We start from the raw sequence: 18486 nt of genomic DNA on the forward strand, positions 1-18486 counted from the left end.
AGACAATACTACTATACCACAGTGCTATTCAAGAGTTCAGAGATCACACAGAAACTTAAAATAATTCAGTAGTACAGTTCTGACATAACAAAAAAACACTTAGTCTAATTTTTATAGTCCTAGCTATTTCTACAAGAAAACACACTTCTAAGATAACTTACTTAAGACAACAGGCAGTGCTGTAGGCTGGATATCAAGACAAAAATGCTTAACAATCTCTGGTTCTCACTGTTTAAATTGAAACTGCAGTTCTGCTAAACATTACATCATCTTTTACACCTTCTTGGTTCCCAGGCCACACAGAAACTGCATTTACATTTTTTTACACATAGAGCAATAAAGCACATTCCATATGTAAATTCTGGTCATTAACTTTAGCCTTAAAACAACAGGCAGAAAGCCTTCATCTAGCTGGACTGGAGTCGAATTGTAAAACATTAAAGGCAGTGATGAAATAATTTTAATTTCAAAAGAAAGATTTGAAATGCTTGACTTAGTTTTCCTTACAGCAGATGGCAATGTTGCCACATTGTTGAAACAGCATTTCTTTACATTTAAAACACAAGCCTGTATTTTACATTTATATTTACAAAGCCAGAATTATGTATCAAATTCTATTTGGCTAGGCTGGCAGCCTTCACCCATCTCAACCCAATCTTCACAAAATGGATACTGTATTATTAATCATGCATAGCCTACTTATGACCTAAGTAAAAATATTCAATGAGTTATGGTGAAGCACCTATAAAAAATCAATATATTACATATACCTTTCCATAGAGGACTTTCCAAAGTCATTGTCATGTGCTCTAGTGGTTGCTAGGAAACTAGAATTGTCATTTATCATTTTTTTCTTCTTGCTCCAATATGTCTCACTTGCAAGACAGAATTAATTTCATCTACATTGTACTCATCTCATTCCTAGATACAGTCTCACATCTGCATGTTCTCTAGTATAGCATCTGTCCTGTACTGAGATGTTATGTCTTTTCTGTGTCTATGTGTGTATTTGCTGGTGTTAAACTACAGTGTAGTGTAAAACAAACACTTGTGTGACAAATAAATAGAGGTCAACAAATTGTACTCATTGTTTTTATACCCACATCACATCTCAGATTGACTCAGCAGTTTCAATTTGTGAACAGAGTAAGTTAATAGTTAAGCTTTTGACTCAGACAGCAACGTCCTTAGTCCAGTTGTGTGAGTGCACTTCCTGTTACAGTCTTACATTCTACACCAGTATCTATCTTAAATGTAACAATTGTCCCTTTTATATACTGGTTTTGGTTCTAAAGCTTTGTACACTACTCCTTGTCTGTGCTCAGTGAAGAAATTGTCATAAGATACATCTAATGTATCAAATGAACTTAAGGACATATCATTCAGTTTTGTGTTATATTGGTTAGACAGATAATAGTTTGGGTTAGTCAATCATTTTACTTAAATCAGTTACTTGCAAAACACCTTTCCACCCCTTATTTCTCAACATTTATACTGGGGAGACATGATTAAGGAGTTCACACTTCCTATATTCTCTACTGTACTGGCTATTGTTTTCTTTTTATGCTGATAACCACACCTTAAACCATACTTCTCAACTGTCCAGATTTTTGGCTCATAATTTTGGACTGTCCTCATAAAATCTGTGGTTTTCTGGCAAATCGCAGAATATTGAAGTCACTAAATAATGACATATATTTGAATTTCAAATTTCCTATCCTTTAGAAATTTATACTACTGCAAACACTGTTATTCTAGCAACCTTCTAGGTTTATATGAACAATATTTAATGCTTGTCCCTGAGGTTTGACTTTTGTCTCCCCAGTGTTTTTGGCTTTGTCCAGATTCCTTGTACTTTGAGGTTGACTGTTATACCTTAAACCAGATGGTGTCTGCCAAGCTTTCTTTGCTGCCATATTGCTTGAAATATTTTGTTATACTGTGGCTTGCTATTACAGCATTTCTGTTCCACATCCTCAGCATTTAGCATAATTTTTAGCTTTGCTCACTTCCAAATCCTTATAGGTTCATAGGTGTGTACTAGGCCTTTACAAGCCTAGCCCATAGGATTACCCTGGCATTGTGCCACCCAACCTTAGTTCCCAGTGCCTCTGTTGAGCAGAGCCACTGGAGTGATCTCTGGGGTGAATTTTCTATTTCCCATCTACTCATCAAGATTTCTCTTGAAGAGGGCCAGTGAGGTGCTCTGCTTGACATGTATTCATAGCATGGGCAGTCTGTGTGTTATGAACCTGTCCCTCCAGCATGTTCTGTTGATTGTGGTAATGAGGTTGAGGTCTTTGGAGTGTGTGGTGCGGAGGGATTAGGATTTCTTTAGATGTAGCATTTCTAACAGAGCTGGGTCAGACATGGCTTTGTAAGTCAAGCAGAGAACGCCTCTAAGTAGGCGATATGAGACAGAAAATAGTTGGAGTTTTTTGAGTCTGTCTATATAGGACAAGTGTTTAAGGCCTAGGATCCTCTTTGTTAGGTACTTTTATGGCCTCTCCAGTTGTTGCAGGTGTCTGGTGAGGTGTATGCCAAATGGGGGATTCTACTCGTTGATTGGCCTAATGAGGAAAGAGTAGAGGGTGACAATGACCTCTTTCTTCCTGGATGCAAAACCCTTAGTAATGAGATGTGCCACATAGAAGGACTTTCTGACCACAGTGGCAATGTGGTGGTCAAAAGAGAGGTTGCTGTCAACCTTTGTTCCCAGATCTCTTATAACTCCTTCTATGTTCAGTGGACTACCATTGATGTGGTAATTCATCGGAACCAGGTTTTTTCCAAAGGCAATGGTGACACATTTTTTGGCATTGTGCTTAAGGCCATGATTCTGACACCAATTGTTGGTCTCAGTGAGGCCTTTCTGTAGGATGTCAACATCCATTGGAGAGTTAATAATAGCTCTCAACTTGCAGTCATCTGCGTACTTTGTTAACCAGAGACCCTTCATGTTGGCCTGAACTTCAGAGAAGTAGATACCAAACAGGAGAGGACCCAGGACTGAACCCTGTGGGACTCCACTTGTAACTGGTCGGCAGTCTGACTTGGAGTCAGCTACTTTCACACTGTGGGTTTTTTCTGTGAGCCAGTTTGCAACCCACCTAGTGATATAGGGGTTGATGCCTAACTTAGTGAATTTTTCTATGATTCCTGAGTGGGGAATGGTATCAAAGGCCTTGGCCAGATCAAGGTAGGCTGTATGAACCACCTTGCCTTCATCCACAGCTCTGGTGACTGACTCAAAGAAGTCGACCAAGTTGAGCAGGCATGATCTACCCTTCACAAAACCAAAATGTGTGGGATCCAGAGTTTGGAGATTCCCTATATCCTTGTTTATTATGTCCATGATGATGCGTTCCATAGCTTTGCATATCAGATTCGTCAGGCTAATGAGGTGATAGTTCCCGGGGTCTGTAGTCAGTCCTCTTTTGTGCAGAGGGATGACTGTAGCAGTGTACTATTCAGTAGGGACAAAGCCTGAGGTGAGGCTGTGATTGAACAGGGCACACATGTGAGGTGCCAGTGCACTCTGTAGTTCATGTAGAGCACAGACGGGGATATTGTCAGGTCCCATAGAAGCTGTATTCTGGCCTTGGACAGTGCTGTTTTAACCTGTGCAGCAGTAATACTGGGTACTTGGCAATCTACTGGTATTGTGATTGGTCCTTTGGGGGAGTAAAGTTGGCACTGAATCTGTCGGCCAGTATATTGGCAATATCTGTTGGCTCGGTATAGGAAGTACCATTGTGCAGTAGCTCAGAGCAAATCTGGGTATTGCCATGAAGATTCTTTACATAACTATAGAACTTCTTTTAACTCTTCAGCTCTGTATATGCTAACAGCTTCCAGTGTCATTTCAGATTTTGACAACAACTTACTTCTTAGTTTGTTAGTTTTAATGCCACAGACATCTATTTCTGGGTAATAAATCACTCAATGCACAAAACTCGCACAATTTAGTTGTGTGCCTTAGTTCATTCACTTATGTATGAAGGAGTTCCTGTGAATCCTGGTTTCTCAGAAAAAAAATGAATTTTTGACAAGTTTCCTTTTGGCTGACAATAATTCTGCAGCTTGTCTTTTATGACAACCAAATAACCAGTCTGTTGTTCAGTAGTAATACGAAATATATAAAATGCATTAATTTGATGATTTCTTGTTAGGGGTAGGGATGGAGCAAATTGAGCTACTTAGTTTTTTCAGTTAGTTCAGAAGCAGTACTATAAGGATTAAACTTTTATTCCAGACACTTCCAGTTTTGGCTAAAGATCTTGCAGTACTAAAGAGGCTCATGGAATATGTGTCAAAAATGCCAGCATGATGGATTCTTTAAGTTTTCCACTGAATTTGAAAGAATGGTACATTTTGGCTGTTTTACTTCATTCAATTTTGTTTCATGCTTTGGGGCTTAATTTAATGAAAATCATAATTGTGAGATTTTTTTACAAAACTGTATCCTTTTTTGTTTGTCTGCAGTTCTAGTACTGCTTCTAAAGGAATGTTGTTAGTTTTCCACTTATGGAGCACTTTTTCATCATTTCATGCTTGGTTAGTCTCAGGATTATGCCCCCATGTTAGATAACATTTCGCCCACTGTTGTAGTGGTAAAATATTTGAATTTCCATTGTTTGCCATTTTTAAATCAGGACATAATCAGCTCTGATGTTGCAGCAGGCCTTCAAGCTACCTACCTTCAAGCTGTTATAACAGCAAACTGATCCACATTTCTGCTAAATGCCACAGTCTCACTTAACAATATTATCTAATCCTAGCCAATGGCAGTGGCGGCTGGTGACTTCAAATCAAAGGGGGGCTGCAGGATACAGCTGAATGGGTGGTGGTGAATGGGAAGGGATGCGACCAACCAAAAAGGGGAGGAGCTATGCTCAAAACCACAAAAACTGTAACTTTAATTAAATACGCTGCCCTGGGTGCCAAACCGTCATTATGAGAGTCCAATCAAGACAAACTGAAGTGTAGAAGAAAAAAAAATATTATATCCAAATGGAAACAAAAAGGTTGTGAGGCATGAAAAAATAAATTACTTTTTAAATACATTACTGGAATGCCAGTCAAAACCAAGTATAAGAAAAACAAGCAGCACTCAACTCAAACCACTTCTCCTTACATTCAGCTTTATTAAAGTACCAAGTAACATGCTTAAAGTAGCAATCTCTGTGATACCCCCGCTTGTAAAAATGTTTCTTATCCAAAAAAGACCTGCTGTCTACATGTTCCATGGGGAAAACATGATCAAAGTAAAAAATGAAAAGCAAACAAGAAACAAGCATACATTGCTTAAAGGATTACTGCACAGGTAATGGACCACACATGATAGATTGAAATTATGTTTAGTTTACAGATAAAGCCTGCAAAGATGACTGCAAGTCTCCAACAAATGTAATGAGTTTCTTAAAATAATGTAATCATGTCCTTTATTACAAATATTGTTAAATGCATTTCAATACCCAAGGCTTCTACATTACCTAGTTATGTAAGGCTTTCAATGTTGGCATTTCTTTAACAGTATGCTTATTAAAGCTTACTTGCATCTTACAATCTCAGACAAGCTTACCTAATGGTCATTAAAGCATTGTTACTTAAACACAGAGCAACAGGCACTTTCTGAATAATAATAAGCATAAATCAACAGTATAAAAATATGACAGAAACCAGAACATTCTGCAACATCAAGGACAGATGAAAAGCTACTGTAGCACTTGTGTCTACCTTGGATGGGGGGATACTCTGCACATTTATGCTGCATAACTGCTCCTTGCCTTGCTTGGACACATCCAGAGTCACTACATGGGAGAGTGGGGTGCAACAAGTATGTGGCAATTTGAATTGTGTCTGGCTGACTGTGATGGCCCTGACACATTTGTCATACCTCTCAACCTCAGAGCAAGAAATCTGGACAAAGCCGTACATAGAAGTGGGACAAAGACCCAAAAATAAGGATAATTTTTAAATAGTGCTTTTATAAACTTAGAAAGCATTAGTATGAATTTTCTGAAGGGTATGAAATCTGAAACTCAAATGTCTGTCATTATTTTCTAATTTCAGTCTTTAATGATTTGCCACTAATTTGCCAAAAAACCACAATTTTATGAAAAATGGACCAAAAATGTGATGCAAAAATATAAAATAGCCACACAATACAGCTGGGAGCCTGTCAAATAAGGGACACTTTTTTAATATTAGTACTGTTAACTTGAGCAGCTGACAAAATAAAAGAATCTACATGCATTTCTGAAATAAAAATAATCTATAATTATTACAGTTATTTATTAATTGTAAACCCTCCACGTTTTCTTCCAAAATTGCCATTTTGCGGAGGGATTATTAGGGGAAGAGCAACATTTTGAGCCAAAATTGGGGACAGTTGAGAAGTTTGGATATGCCTAATTCTATAAAGCAATTTATTTGCATGTACCTCTCAACCTGTTAATGCAGGAAATCTGGATAAGGCCAAATATATTGGGGGAGCATATAATCAGTACTAAAAATTGCTCTTTTATAAACTGAGACAGTTGATAGAATAACAAGTCATGCTTTAGCATGCATTTTTATGAAGGATATGAAGTCTGAAACTCAATGTCTGTCATTATTTAGTGACTTAATTCCTAAATGATTTGCCAGAAAACCACAGATTTTATGAGGAACAAACCAAGAATAAGAAGCAAAAATCTATTCATTCTGTGAAAATCTGGACAGTTGAGAGGTATAGTTCAGCCAGGGCTATCTTTGAGTTTGCCACCCTTCCCCCTCACAAAATTATGGTCGAATGGAGCCTCCCCCACTGCAGCCATTCCAATGAACCTTTACTTGGCTATTTCACCCCATTTACCATAAACACTAATGTGTATACTGCTTTACTTCTATGATGATTTGAACTTCATTTGAAGGTTTTATTTTGCATTTTACAGCACAAACACCAAGACATGTGCTAAACAAAGCAATGCAGTCTCACAATGAAAACAGACTTAGCATTAAAAGTTCTCTGCCCTTGAAACTCACATTCATTGAAACAGCATTGAAACCTACATCCAAAGAAAATACATTTGGCTAGTGGCAGATAAAGATTAACTTTGGGCTATTTTCAAATGATAGGCCTTTTGCACACAGAACATACACGTGTTCTGTGATGCACCTTCCTGACTGCATTAAGTTATATTCCTTATATAATACAGTACAGTTGTTAGAGGATGTTTTAAATTTATTGTTTTGAACATTTTTCCAGTAAACAATGAAACAAAATGCATGCACCAATAATGACAAAACTGCCCAGTTGAGAACATTTCCATCATAAAAGTCTACTCAAACTTCTACAATCCACCAGTATCAGTAAATATGCACAATCTCTACAGAAGTAAAAGTCATCTAAATAATTCTACATTACAAAGATCTGTAACTAATGAAGAGGTTGCTGCTAGCAAACAACTTTATATTTCATTGTTTCATCTACAAATAAATTGCCTGTTGCCCTTGAGGAATAACTTGCCTATATTACATTAAAAAAATGATAAGCTAGTAATATTGCAATAGGGAATGGATGGCAAATAACGGATGGGTTCATAGTTACTAGGTATCTTCACCAAAGAGAACATTCTCAAGATGGCAGCATCCAACTTGTTTACAACACAGTACAATATCAGCAATGCATCTACATACTGCGGGAGTAGAACCCACAGCCTTCTGCATCAAAAGCAAGTGTATTACCTGCTGTGCTATTAACAATGCAAGCAGTTTCAGTATAAGCAGCACTAAACTTCTCTTCCCCTGCAGCTCTCTGCTCCTTGTAAAATATACTCAACACTCGGCTGTATCTCTCAACTTTGCAGCACAAGAAATCTGGAAAATGCAAAAATGTATTGTGGAGGGACAAAAGCCCAAAAAACAGGGACACATTTTAAATAGTGCTTGTATAATCTTGGAAAGTTGCTAGAATAAATGCTGTGTTATCAGTCTTGAACCCAGGACCCTCTGCAGTACAATCAGAGCAACATAGCACTATGCCAAATCAGATGCTTCTTGAACGACAGGAAGTCTGAAACTTAAATGGCTATCATTAAGTAAATTCAGTTCTCACCATAGCTCTCAACCTCTTAGCACAAAACACCTGGACAAAGCCAGTAATGGGGGAATACAGCCCTCAAACGTATTCAGTGAATTCAGTTCTCACCATAGCTCTCAGGAATACAGTCCCAAAAATAGGGTCAAATTTCAAATATTCATCTGATAAACTTATAAAATTGCTAGAATAAAAGGTTTTGTGTTACTATGTACTTTCTCAAGAATATGAAGTCTGAAATTCAAATGCCTGTCAATTTTATTTGTTTAACATTTGTTAAGCAGAAAAGTCTGACTTGGAACAAAAGCCAATTTTCAGCAGAGGCCCAGGGAGAAATACTGCAGACACATCTTTGTAACATGGGAGGACACCAGAGCAAACCCACACAAACACAGAGAGGACATGCAGACTCTACACAGAAAGCACCCCAGCTAAGAATCAAACCAGAAAACCTCTAATTGTGAGGCAACAATGCTACCACTGAACCATCAACTATTTAAGGAATTAAACACTCAGAAACCACATTTTTACAAGGAACAGAACAGAACAAAATATGAGGCAAAAATCTCCAAAAGTTTCACAAATGCTGTTGGGTAGGGAATGCAGGCTCTTGTTAACTGTAGCCAAGGTACAGGGTTCAAGCACCACCACCACCAGCTATCCTGAGTTCTCTCTAGCCATCAGTACTCACTGAGGGGGCATTTTGCACACACACACTAGAATCTTGTACCTGCCAAATGCACAGCTTTCCATGCTAGAATCCCGTACCTGCCAAACGCACACACACACTAGAATCTCATACCTGCCAAATGCACAGCTTTCCATGTTAGAATCTCATACCTGACAAATGCACAGCTTTCCATCCTGCATTTGCAAACCTGCAACAAGCTTGCTTCCAATGCTACAATCCACAGTTTGTTTTCTGGTACCTGCAAAATAATCCACAGCATGACGACTCAATAACTTTCTAAGCTCGCATTTGCATCAGAATGCACACTTCCGGTTTTGCAGCTCTTTCATGGAATAGCCCAAGACTGCTGACTCTGCAGTCCGATCCCCTTTCAGTCTATGGGGTTAGCACCACATAGACTTCTGGGGAATCAGCAGTCTGCTTCCTTCTTCCTGAATCCAGACTGGTAAGGCAGCAGTCCAGATTCACTTTGTATGGAAGATTTGGAGGACTGTAGGACTGTACCATTGTGGTTCACAGCTGGGGGTCTGCAGTCCTGCAGTCCGATATCACGAGCCACCACTGGCCAATGGATCATTGTACCTTCATAGAATTATTAGCTTGATGACAAAATACAGAAATTCACACAAGGGTGCAGCAGTCACCCTCTTAAGTCACATGGCAGCAAATAAGGATTGAAACTGTTCCAAGTGATATCCCACATGTACAATTAGCATTATGGGATTCTTAAAGATGCACTGCAGTATGCATTACAGTAGAGTTTCTCCTCAAACCCATGGCAGAGACAGTGATATCCACATTATGAATCTCTATCCATAATGATTACTTGTTTAGGGTATAGAACATTTGGGTTTATATCATAACATCGAAGTAGTAAAATGGTGAAGTTGCAGAACATTGAATTCTTTCCTAGGGAAAGAATTTGGTGGGCTGTTTCTGCCACTTCACTCTTTTCTCCACTGTGGTGCGAAGGTTACAGACCAGGTTAAGGTAAGTGTGTGAATGGACCGGGTTAAGGTGAGTGTGGGAATGGGATAGTTAGGGACCTTAGGGTGAGGGAGTAGGTAAGGTGAGTGTGTGTGATAGTTAGGGGACTTAGGGTTAGGGAGTGGGTAAGGTAAGTGTGTGATAGTTAGGGACCCTAGGGTTAGGGAGTGGGTAAGATGAGTGTGCAATAGTTAGGGACCTTAAGGTTAGGGAGCAGGTAAGATGAGTATGCGATAGTTAGGGACCTTAGGGTTAGGGAGCGTGTAAGGTGAGTGTGCAATAGTTACGGACCTTAGGGTTAGGGAGCAGGTAAGGTGAGTGTGTGATACTTACGGATCTTAGGATTAGGGTTTGGGTTAAGGTAAGTGGATAGATGGTAGTGTATGTACGGATTAGTGTAGGGTTAGAAGTAGGATTTTAAGTGCATATGTGTGGATTACTTTTTTTGGTGCGTTTGTGTTGTGTGTGTGTGTTTCTCAGAACAGTGAATTTTTTCCCTGGGAAAAAAAATTGCTGTTCTGCGCTTTCAAATATATCACATTTCGACATTCCAAGTTCAAGCTTATGGCGTTCGATATTCTGGGATTTCGATTATGTGATATACACCCAAAAATTCAGACCATCTTCCAGGGTACTAGGGTCGTGATGTCAAATTGCTTCCATATATACCCCACAATATATTCAGATGTGCCCTTCATGTAACAATTAATATTTCATAATGACTGAAATCTGAAACTGCATGTTTGCTGACAGCTTAATCAGCATGCAATTCCAACTGTGATGCACAAAAATGGATCAGACCCATTAAATCATTAGGCTAAGGTGTCAATAGTTCTTTTTTTGTCCCCTTGGAGCTCAGTCGGCCCACAGCATAAACCACTAGTTGCCACGATCAGCTGCAAGCAGTGGTCAGAGAAGGCTGTAAGATCAACAGAGACCAGGCTGCAGACCTGGAAGTTGACTGGAAAGAAAGTACAGGAGTTCAAGGAATTACTCAGGGCTCTAGCACCCCAAGAAGAGGAGGAAATATGTGGAGTTGAACAAGAATGGCAGCGCCTAAGAACAGCATGTGTTAGGACTACAGAAAAGATATGTGGCTGAGCCAGGTATGGAAATAAGGTACATACCAAAAACTGGTGGTGGAATGCAGAAGTCCAGGAAGTCATCAAAAGAAAGAAGGAGTGCAGGAAGAAGTGAGAGATAGAAAAGCCTGACCAAGCTAGGAAGGACTACTGGTTGGCCAACAAAGAAGCTAAGAAAGAAGTTGCAATAGCAAAGAATAGGGCATTGGAGGTACTCTACCAACTTCTGAAAGTGACTCAGTAAGTGGCACAAAAAAAAACTATATCAGGTTGCAAGGCAAAGACAGAAAAATAAAGAAGATAGTCAGACATCCTTCACAAGTGATGCCAGCAACAACCTGCTCACCAGGACATCAAAGGCAGATGGAAGGAGTATTTCCAACTGCTTTTGAATGAAGAAAACCCCACAAAAACTGTACTGCCCCAGAAAGAGCCTATGATGACAGAAGAAGAGGAGCCCACCCTAGAAGAAGTAAGAACAGCACTAAGGAAAATTAAGTCAGGGAAAGCATCAGGCTCAGATGAGGTTACAGCAGATATGATAAAGATGCTGGGTATGATAGGGGAGAAATGGCTCCTGAGGGTACTCATAGCAGTGTAGAGAGAAAGACATTTTCCAGATGACTGGAGAATAAGCATACTCATGGCAGTGTACAAGAACAAAGGGGAGTACAGAGGCATCATACTCCTATCACATTGCATGAAAGTTCTGGAGAGGGTGATTGACAAATGGATATGCAGGGTATGTAACATAGGAGATGAGCAGTTTGGTTTCAGATCAGGATGCAGCACAACTGACCCGATGTTTGCAGTGAGACAGATACTTGAGAAGAAGCTAGAGATGAAGAGAGAGTCCAAATGGGCATTCCTAGATTTGGAAAAAGCATACGACAAGGTCCGAAGAAACCTGATCTGGGCATTTCTTTGGTGGTTTGAAGTCTCAGAAAATATTGGTAGAATTAGTGCAGGCTATGTACAAAGACCCAATCACTCAAGTATGAACAATGTTCGGCCTCACAGAAGGGTTCCTAGTGAGAGTGGATGTACACTAGGGTTCAGCTCTGAGCCCACTGCTGTTCATACTGGTGATGGACTACATTAGCAAACAGGTTGGAGGGGACAGATCAACAAAGTTGCTGTATGCAGATGATGTAGCATTACAGCCAGACTCTGAGTTAGAACTTCAGCAAAGGATAGGAGAATGGAATGCAAATCTGAAAGCACATGGGATGAAACTAAGCCCAGATAAGATAGTGGTAATGGTAGCAAATTGGGGAAAACAGAACATGCTGAGAATAGAGATATAAGGGAAGATAGTGGAACACATAAACAGTTTCAAGTATCTGGGAGGGGTGGTTGAGGAAAAGGGAAGTCTGAATGAAGAAGTCAAAGTTATTATCAGAGGGGCTGCAGCCAACTGGCATAGAGTGTCAGGTGTAGTCTATGACAGAAAATGCCAAAGATGCTAAAACGTAAGGTGTACAAGACAGTGGTGTGACCAGTACTACTGTATGGTGCAGAAACCTGGGCAGTAAAGGCAGAACAGTTGAAGAAGCTAGAGTTGATGGGAATGAAGTGTCTGAGAAGGGTGGTAGGATGCACACTGTGGGACAGATGAAGAAATGAGGACATAAGAGCAGAAGCCAAAGTAGTTCCAATTGCAGAAAAGATCAAAGAGAACAGATTACAGTGGTTTGGACATGTGTAGAAAAAGAAGACAATCTGGTGAGGAAGATTTGAGACAGACAGGAAGAAGGAAAGAGGAAGTGAGGACATCCAGAAAAGAGGTGGATGGATTGTGTGAAAGAAGATATGCAACAGCCAGGCATGAATGTTGAAGAAGACAAGAGTGTGGCACTGAATCGAGAGAGTTGGTGACAGTTAACATGATACCCCGACCCCATGTAGAAAAAAATGGGAAAACGGGGGTTGATGATGATGATGATTATTGGAACTCATTCTAGTTTCCCATGTCCATGCTGGGACTACCAGCCATCCTCTTATCCTCTTGGACTACTCCAGTATTGCTGGGATTGATTGCCAATCCTAAGATTGTCCTGAAGGCTTGGCTGTCTATGGTTCTGTCTGGGGGTGGTTTACTTTGTATATGCCCTACCCATTCCCTTTCCCCACCATGCCTGTTGACTACATCTGAGTGTAATTGCTGTCTTTGGATCATGTCTCCCCTTAGGGAGTGTCATCAATGAGCACCCTTCCACCAAGGACAGGAACACACATCCTGCTCTGCTGCTCCATCAGTTGCTTGAACTGTTAATCGAACCTGGGTCACCTAGGCCATTATTATGCTTTTATTCTTCTACACCACTGGAGCAGCCATGGTGTCCTAATTCTTAATTACTCTGAATATTATTTTCCTTTCATTTAAGCTACATTTTCCAAAAAACTATTGAGATTTCTCCTTAGTAAATACACTGTCTAAATCGTGCATTAGATCTATATTCATATCGTTATTTGAACCTCACTGTAAATATTATTTTAACTTAGTATGCAAGCATATTTTCAAGATTCACTTTGATTCATGCACTTTATTTTTATGATATATATGTGTATATATATATATATATATATATATATATATATATATATATATATATATATATATATATATATATTCCTTAGACCTCCTTTTGACTACTGTGTGACTCTGAGCAAGTCACTTAACCAGCCGGTGCTCCTGGGTTGCTCCGGAAAAGAGACACTTGCATCTGATGGGTTTCCCTGCTAACAAGTATATAAACTAAAAAAAAGTACTTTGTAATTTAGGACTGATCTACAAGTGATAGGTATTCACCATGCAATGGAGTACTTCTCTTTTCTAACAAAATTAGGCTAACATTTATGCAATAGTCACTGTCAGCTTTCTTGATAGGGTTTTCACAACTTGACCTGTTCTCCTGGTTTGACCATTAGGCTGTACATACACACACTGGACTAAAGGAAATATGCTGAAATCCTCATTGCTGACCTCCATACTTGCATGTTGTGGGTCATTATCAGTACCATCTACAGTGCACACTCAGTATCTTGATGAAATATCTAAGTACATTGATGTCACCAGCACTCCTAGAGTCCTGCTCCTTTTCAGCCTCTGGAAACTATAAGTAGTATTAGTTAGAGCATATTAGACAAACTCTTTGAAATGAAAAGAATTTCTTCCAGCTCTATTGCATGGTCTTCCCATTAAGAAACATGCTCTTTCTTTAGATTATTGTTATTATTGTTATTATTATTATTATTATTATTATTATTACTATTTATATCAGATACAGAACAGTCTGTTACTTCTTGCTCAGTTTACACTGGCATGCCTGGTCAATATTACAGATTGTATAGCATTTCTTTATATTTCTCAGTTCAAAAATGTGATTCTTGTTTTCTTTCCAACTTTCCTTCCCTGACTGGAATGGGATGTATGACTTTATCTGCTTAAACATTAGTACTTGTATACAGCTTATTTCTTCTTTGCATAAACAAGTGTGATGGGTGTTTTCCATTCTCTACATCAGACATTTGTTGAGACCAACTTTTCATTGTTAATCTCAAAGCATTCAGAACCCTGAATTATTTCTGTATACTGCTGAAAGAGTTTCATTTGTTCTTTGTTCATGGGCAAATGTGAGATTCTTCTGTATTCTTCCCGGTCTTTCCCCAAGCAAAATTCTCTTGTTGCTGCAGTAGATATGAGTGAATTGGCCTATTTGCTACATGAATTTCCTTGACTAGTTTACAATTCACTATTGAGTCATACTTTTGCAGTGTCAACAGTATTCACTGTAGTTTAGCTGCTGCACTCTACCATGTCTGTTTAAATATATTCTGTAGCAGTTTATGGTCTGCTTCCAGTAACACTATGGTATGTTTCCACCAACAAAACTTTCTTATAAGTATATTTATGGAAATTAGGAGCTTTTTTTACTTTCATAGACTACTTTTTGGGTTTCAATGCCTAGTGACCATCAAAACTCCCTTTGTTACACTTATTCCTCCCATGCGCAAGGGTCAAGTTGCAAGAGAGTGGCATCATCACGTTCAGGAAAGCATATTATATTTATTATTAGTGCATATGACCACAAAATCTCAAGGGGGTGACATGCAGTGGGCATATGAAAGGGGAGTGAAACCAGTATTTCTGAGATGAGACACACCATGCACATTGTCACTTTGAAGTCAAAGCACTTGTAATCCTCAGCCACAACAAAGGATTTTAATGCAGTGTCTACTTTGCATTTCACAGAGCTGTTTCTCACATCTGTGTACCATGGCACATAGCTCTTTTTCTGTCTAAGGCTCTTTCATCTGGAAGCTGGCTTACCTTGATTCCATGCACTAGTGCCATTCTAGCTGGCATCTACTTGCAATGTGACTGACTTGTTCACTGTGAGTGTTTTGGGTACTGACTGTTTAAGCATTCTAAAGATGTTTTCTTACTCTGTAGTCCAGTAAAATGCCATGTTATGTTCCAATTTCCTTAATGATAAACACATTTTTAACAATTTCAGAAACAGACAATGCATCATTCTTTGCAGTCTTGTGAGAGCGTCTTTGTTTTCAGTTGAGGGTGTATAGACTGTCTCTTACTTTCTCAGTATCCAGCTTCAAGCCTTCTACTAACACAACATGACCTATATATCTTGGATGTGTATTTCTGATTTTATACATAATCTTGTTCAGCTTCATGTTATTGTGCCTGAGCCATTTCAGTAGCTCAGCCAATTTGCTATCATGTTGTTCCTTGTTTGGTCCCAAGCTAGCACTTCATCAGTTATATTGTCACACCCTTAAGCCTTTTAATTAGACATGCACGTACTCTATAAAATATACCAGCTGCTGATGATACACCAAATTAAAATCTTGGAAGCTATACCTTCCTATAGGTAAATTAAAACAGCACAGCTTTGCACCTTGTTCATCAAATTTTTATTTGCTGAAATCCCTGACGTGTAGCAAGCATAGAAAAATATTTTGCTCTGACACTACTTCCTCATTCATATGAAGTGGATAATGTTCTGTTTTTGTAGTTTTATTTTAGTCTTGTGGATATATACAAATATGATTTTTGACTGGCTTTACTCCAGCAGCCAATGCTATTTTCTGAAAACCACCCATTTTCTCTATGCAGTTTAACCTTGCTCATCTGAAGTCAACACCTCACAGCAAGAGGTTCTCCCATTCGATTCTCGGCTGGGCTTGGGAGTGCCTTCTGTGTGGAGTCTGCATCTCCTCCCCGCGGTTGGGTAGCGTTCAAAAGACATGCGTGCGTAAATGGGCATGTCTTCGTTGAAGGTTGGGCATCATGCTAGCACCTCGGCATTTCGTAAAAATCTACTGCCAATCATTAGCGGACCGGAGTACCGCTGTGGCGACCCCTTACTGGGAAAAGGTGAAAGACAAACATCTGAAGTCAACAAAGCAACAGGTATTTTCTTTGGACCGTACACTATGGGCTACACTACAAGGTCTGAATATGAATAACTCTTTACAAATAGCCTAAACCATTAAATGAATCACTAAACTTATGTAACTCATCAAAATGAAAACCTTGTTATCCACACTTTAAATATGCATTTATTTACTTGCTGATATGTTTTCAACTTTCCAAGCTTTTGACAAGTCAAAATACACAACCTAAATGTAGCATTCACAATAACAAGTATCTTGGGTACATTTTTTCTATTTTTTTTCTTATATTCACATGTAAATACTTTTTTTGACCCCTTCATTTTCACTTGAAGTGTACAAAAGGTATGTGATGTATGCAAATGCTTTTCAGGTTATTCTTTTTTTCTGACCCAGTACTTTTAATGTTTGAACAGACAATGTTTCAGTGTCCATATTAGACTTTACATTTTGCTTAGTCATTCTTAGTTTTCCTCTCAAATTTCCAAGCAGTTTTCTGGTCTTGGCTTGTTTGTACTGCTAAATAACATACAACTCAAACCGTGCATACTCTTAGCACAAATCATGCCTCCAAATAATTCATTTTCATGACTTTTCTAAACTACACACACTTTTCAGCTGTAAAGTCTTTTCTTTTATTGTACATGTTTCTAATGCATTGTGTGATGACCTGTATTCTTATTTTATTATCTGTTTTACTGCATGTTTATGTTCTAATGGTGTTAGAATCTGTTCTACTGATACTTGTGTGTAGTTGCACTTGTTTAATGTGAGAACTTTAAGTCCCTGGGTATCTCCTGAGAATGTGTGATGGTCTCAGCGAGATGACCTGGTTAACAAATGTGAAATGAAAATGAATAGGTGATTGAGTCAGCTGTCGTTGAAACCTTGCCTTCTTGCGCCGTGCTGATTCTGTTATCCTGGTTAATTTTAGGGGTCCTCTGTATTTATCCTTCTAAATACTGCTCCCTTTCAGTTCCCATGAGTCTGAGCTTTAGAGCTTATGATGCTGGGCCTCCTTACCTCCTCTTCTGGCGCAGCTTATCACATTCCTTGCTACCCTGTGTTTCCCTTGTTCACACTGCCATTTGGTATTTGCTGCTCTTCTAGTTCCTCATCTAACTACTCAGCAGATTTTGCCTCCGCTTGCTTACTCATTCCTGCACACCTGACTCTTTTCCATCACTGTTTTCTCCTTATCCTTTCTCCTTGTCTCTGTTACATAACTCTTCTGCGTCTCCCTGACTTTCCTGATTGCTTATGATTTCTTTCTTTTTGCTAGCATTTTATTCCGTCTTTTTTTCCTGATTTGATTTCTTACTTTTGACACTGTTAAATCTCTTTTCTCTTTTGCTCTTTCACTTCACCCCTACTGTCCAGACCCATTAGTAAACACCCCTCACATCAGCTTGCTCTTTATCAACACTGCCTTGTAAGTCCTCTTCCCACTGCCTAACTCCTAGGTGTTGGGCCTTGCTGTCCTAACCCTGCAGTTGTGCTCCCAGTCTAGGAAAACAACACAATTCTTCTTACGTCCATGACTTCTCCTTCTGGTGCTCTTACCTTCTGCAGGTCTCATAGTCTGATCACCTGTATGTACTGTACCTATGACAAACTGACATCAGCAGTTCACTCATCTGTCTCCATCTCTGCCTCGATCATGACCCCACACCTTCCTTCTGCCAACTTCAGCTGTTCACCTCTTGCTAGTTTCCTAGGTTTTCAGTGTGAAAGATTAAAAAAAAAACCCTACCATAATTCAGTAATGGATAAAGTACAAAACAACACTGAAATATAAAAAAAAAATTTTTCTTCTGTATCAAAAATTGAATTCAGTCATAGAGCAACAATCTGTTCAAGCAGCTGTGTTCTCTGAAAAATAACATGTAAAAGTCCAAAAGGTATTTATTTCAAGAGAACATTCCATAGCCAAGTTAGGCTGATGCCAGCTTTGAATATTTCATACACAACAATGGCACGTAGAGAACAGACTGCAGGATGCAGTTTATGTAGTTTCTGACATGCTATTGATCTCACTTCCAAATTTAGAGAGGAGTTATTCCAGGGTAGAATGGCTAAGAAAGAAAGAAATAAACACCTATGGTACTATACTTTCCCTTAAGGAAATGATATAGCTTGCAGGAAGATGATTCCCTACTTTCTTAGTCCGCATAAATAAATAAATAATACATTTCAGTTGCTGGGTATTCCTGGTCCTGGCAGAA

The sequence above is a fragment of the Protopterus annectens genome, chromosome 11.part0 (assembly GCF_019279795.1).
Source record: "Protopterus annectens isolate FY-2018-M chromosome 11.part0, PAN1.0, whole genome shotgun sequence".
In the NCBI taxonomy this organism is placed as follows: Eukaryota; Metazoa; Chordata; order Ceratodontiformes; family Protopteridae; genus Protopterus; species Protopterus annectens.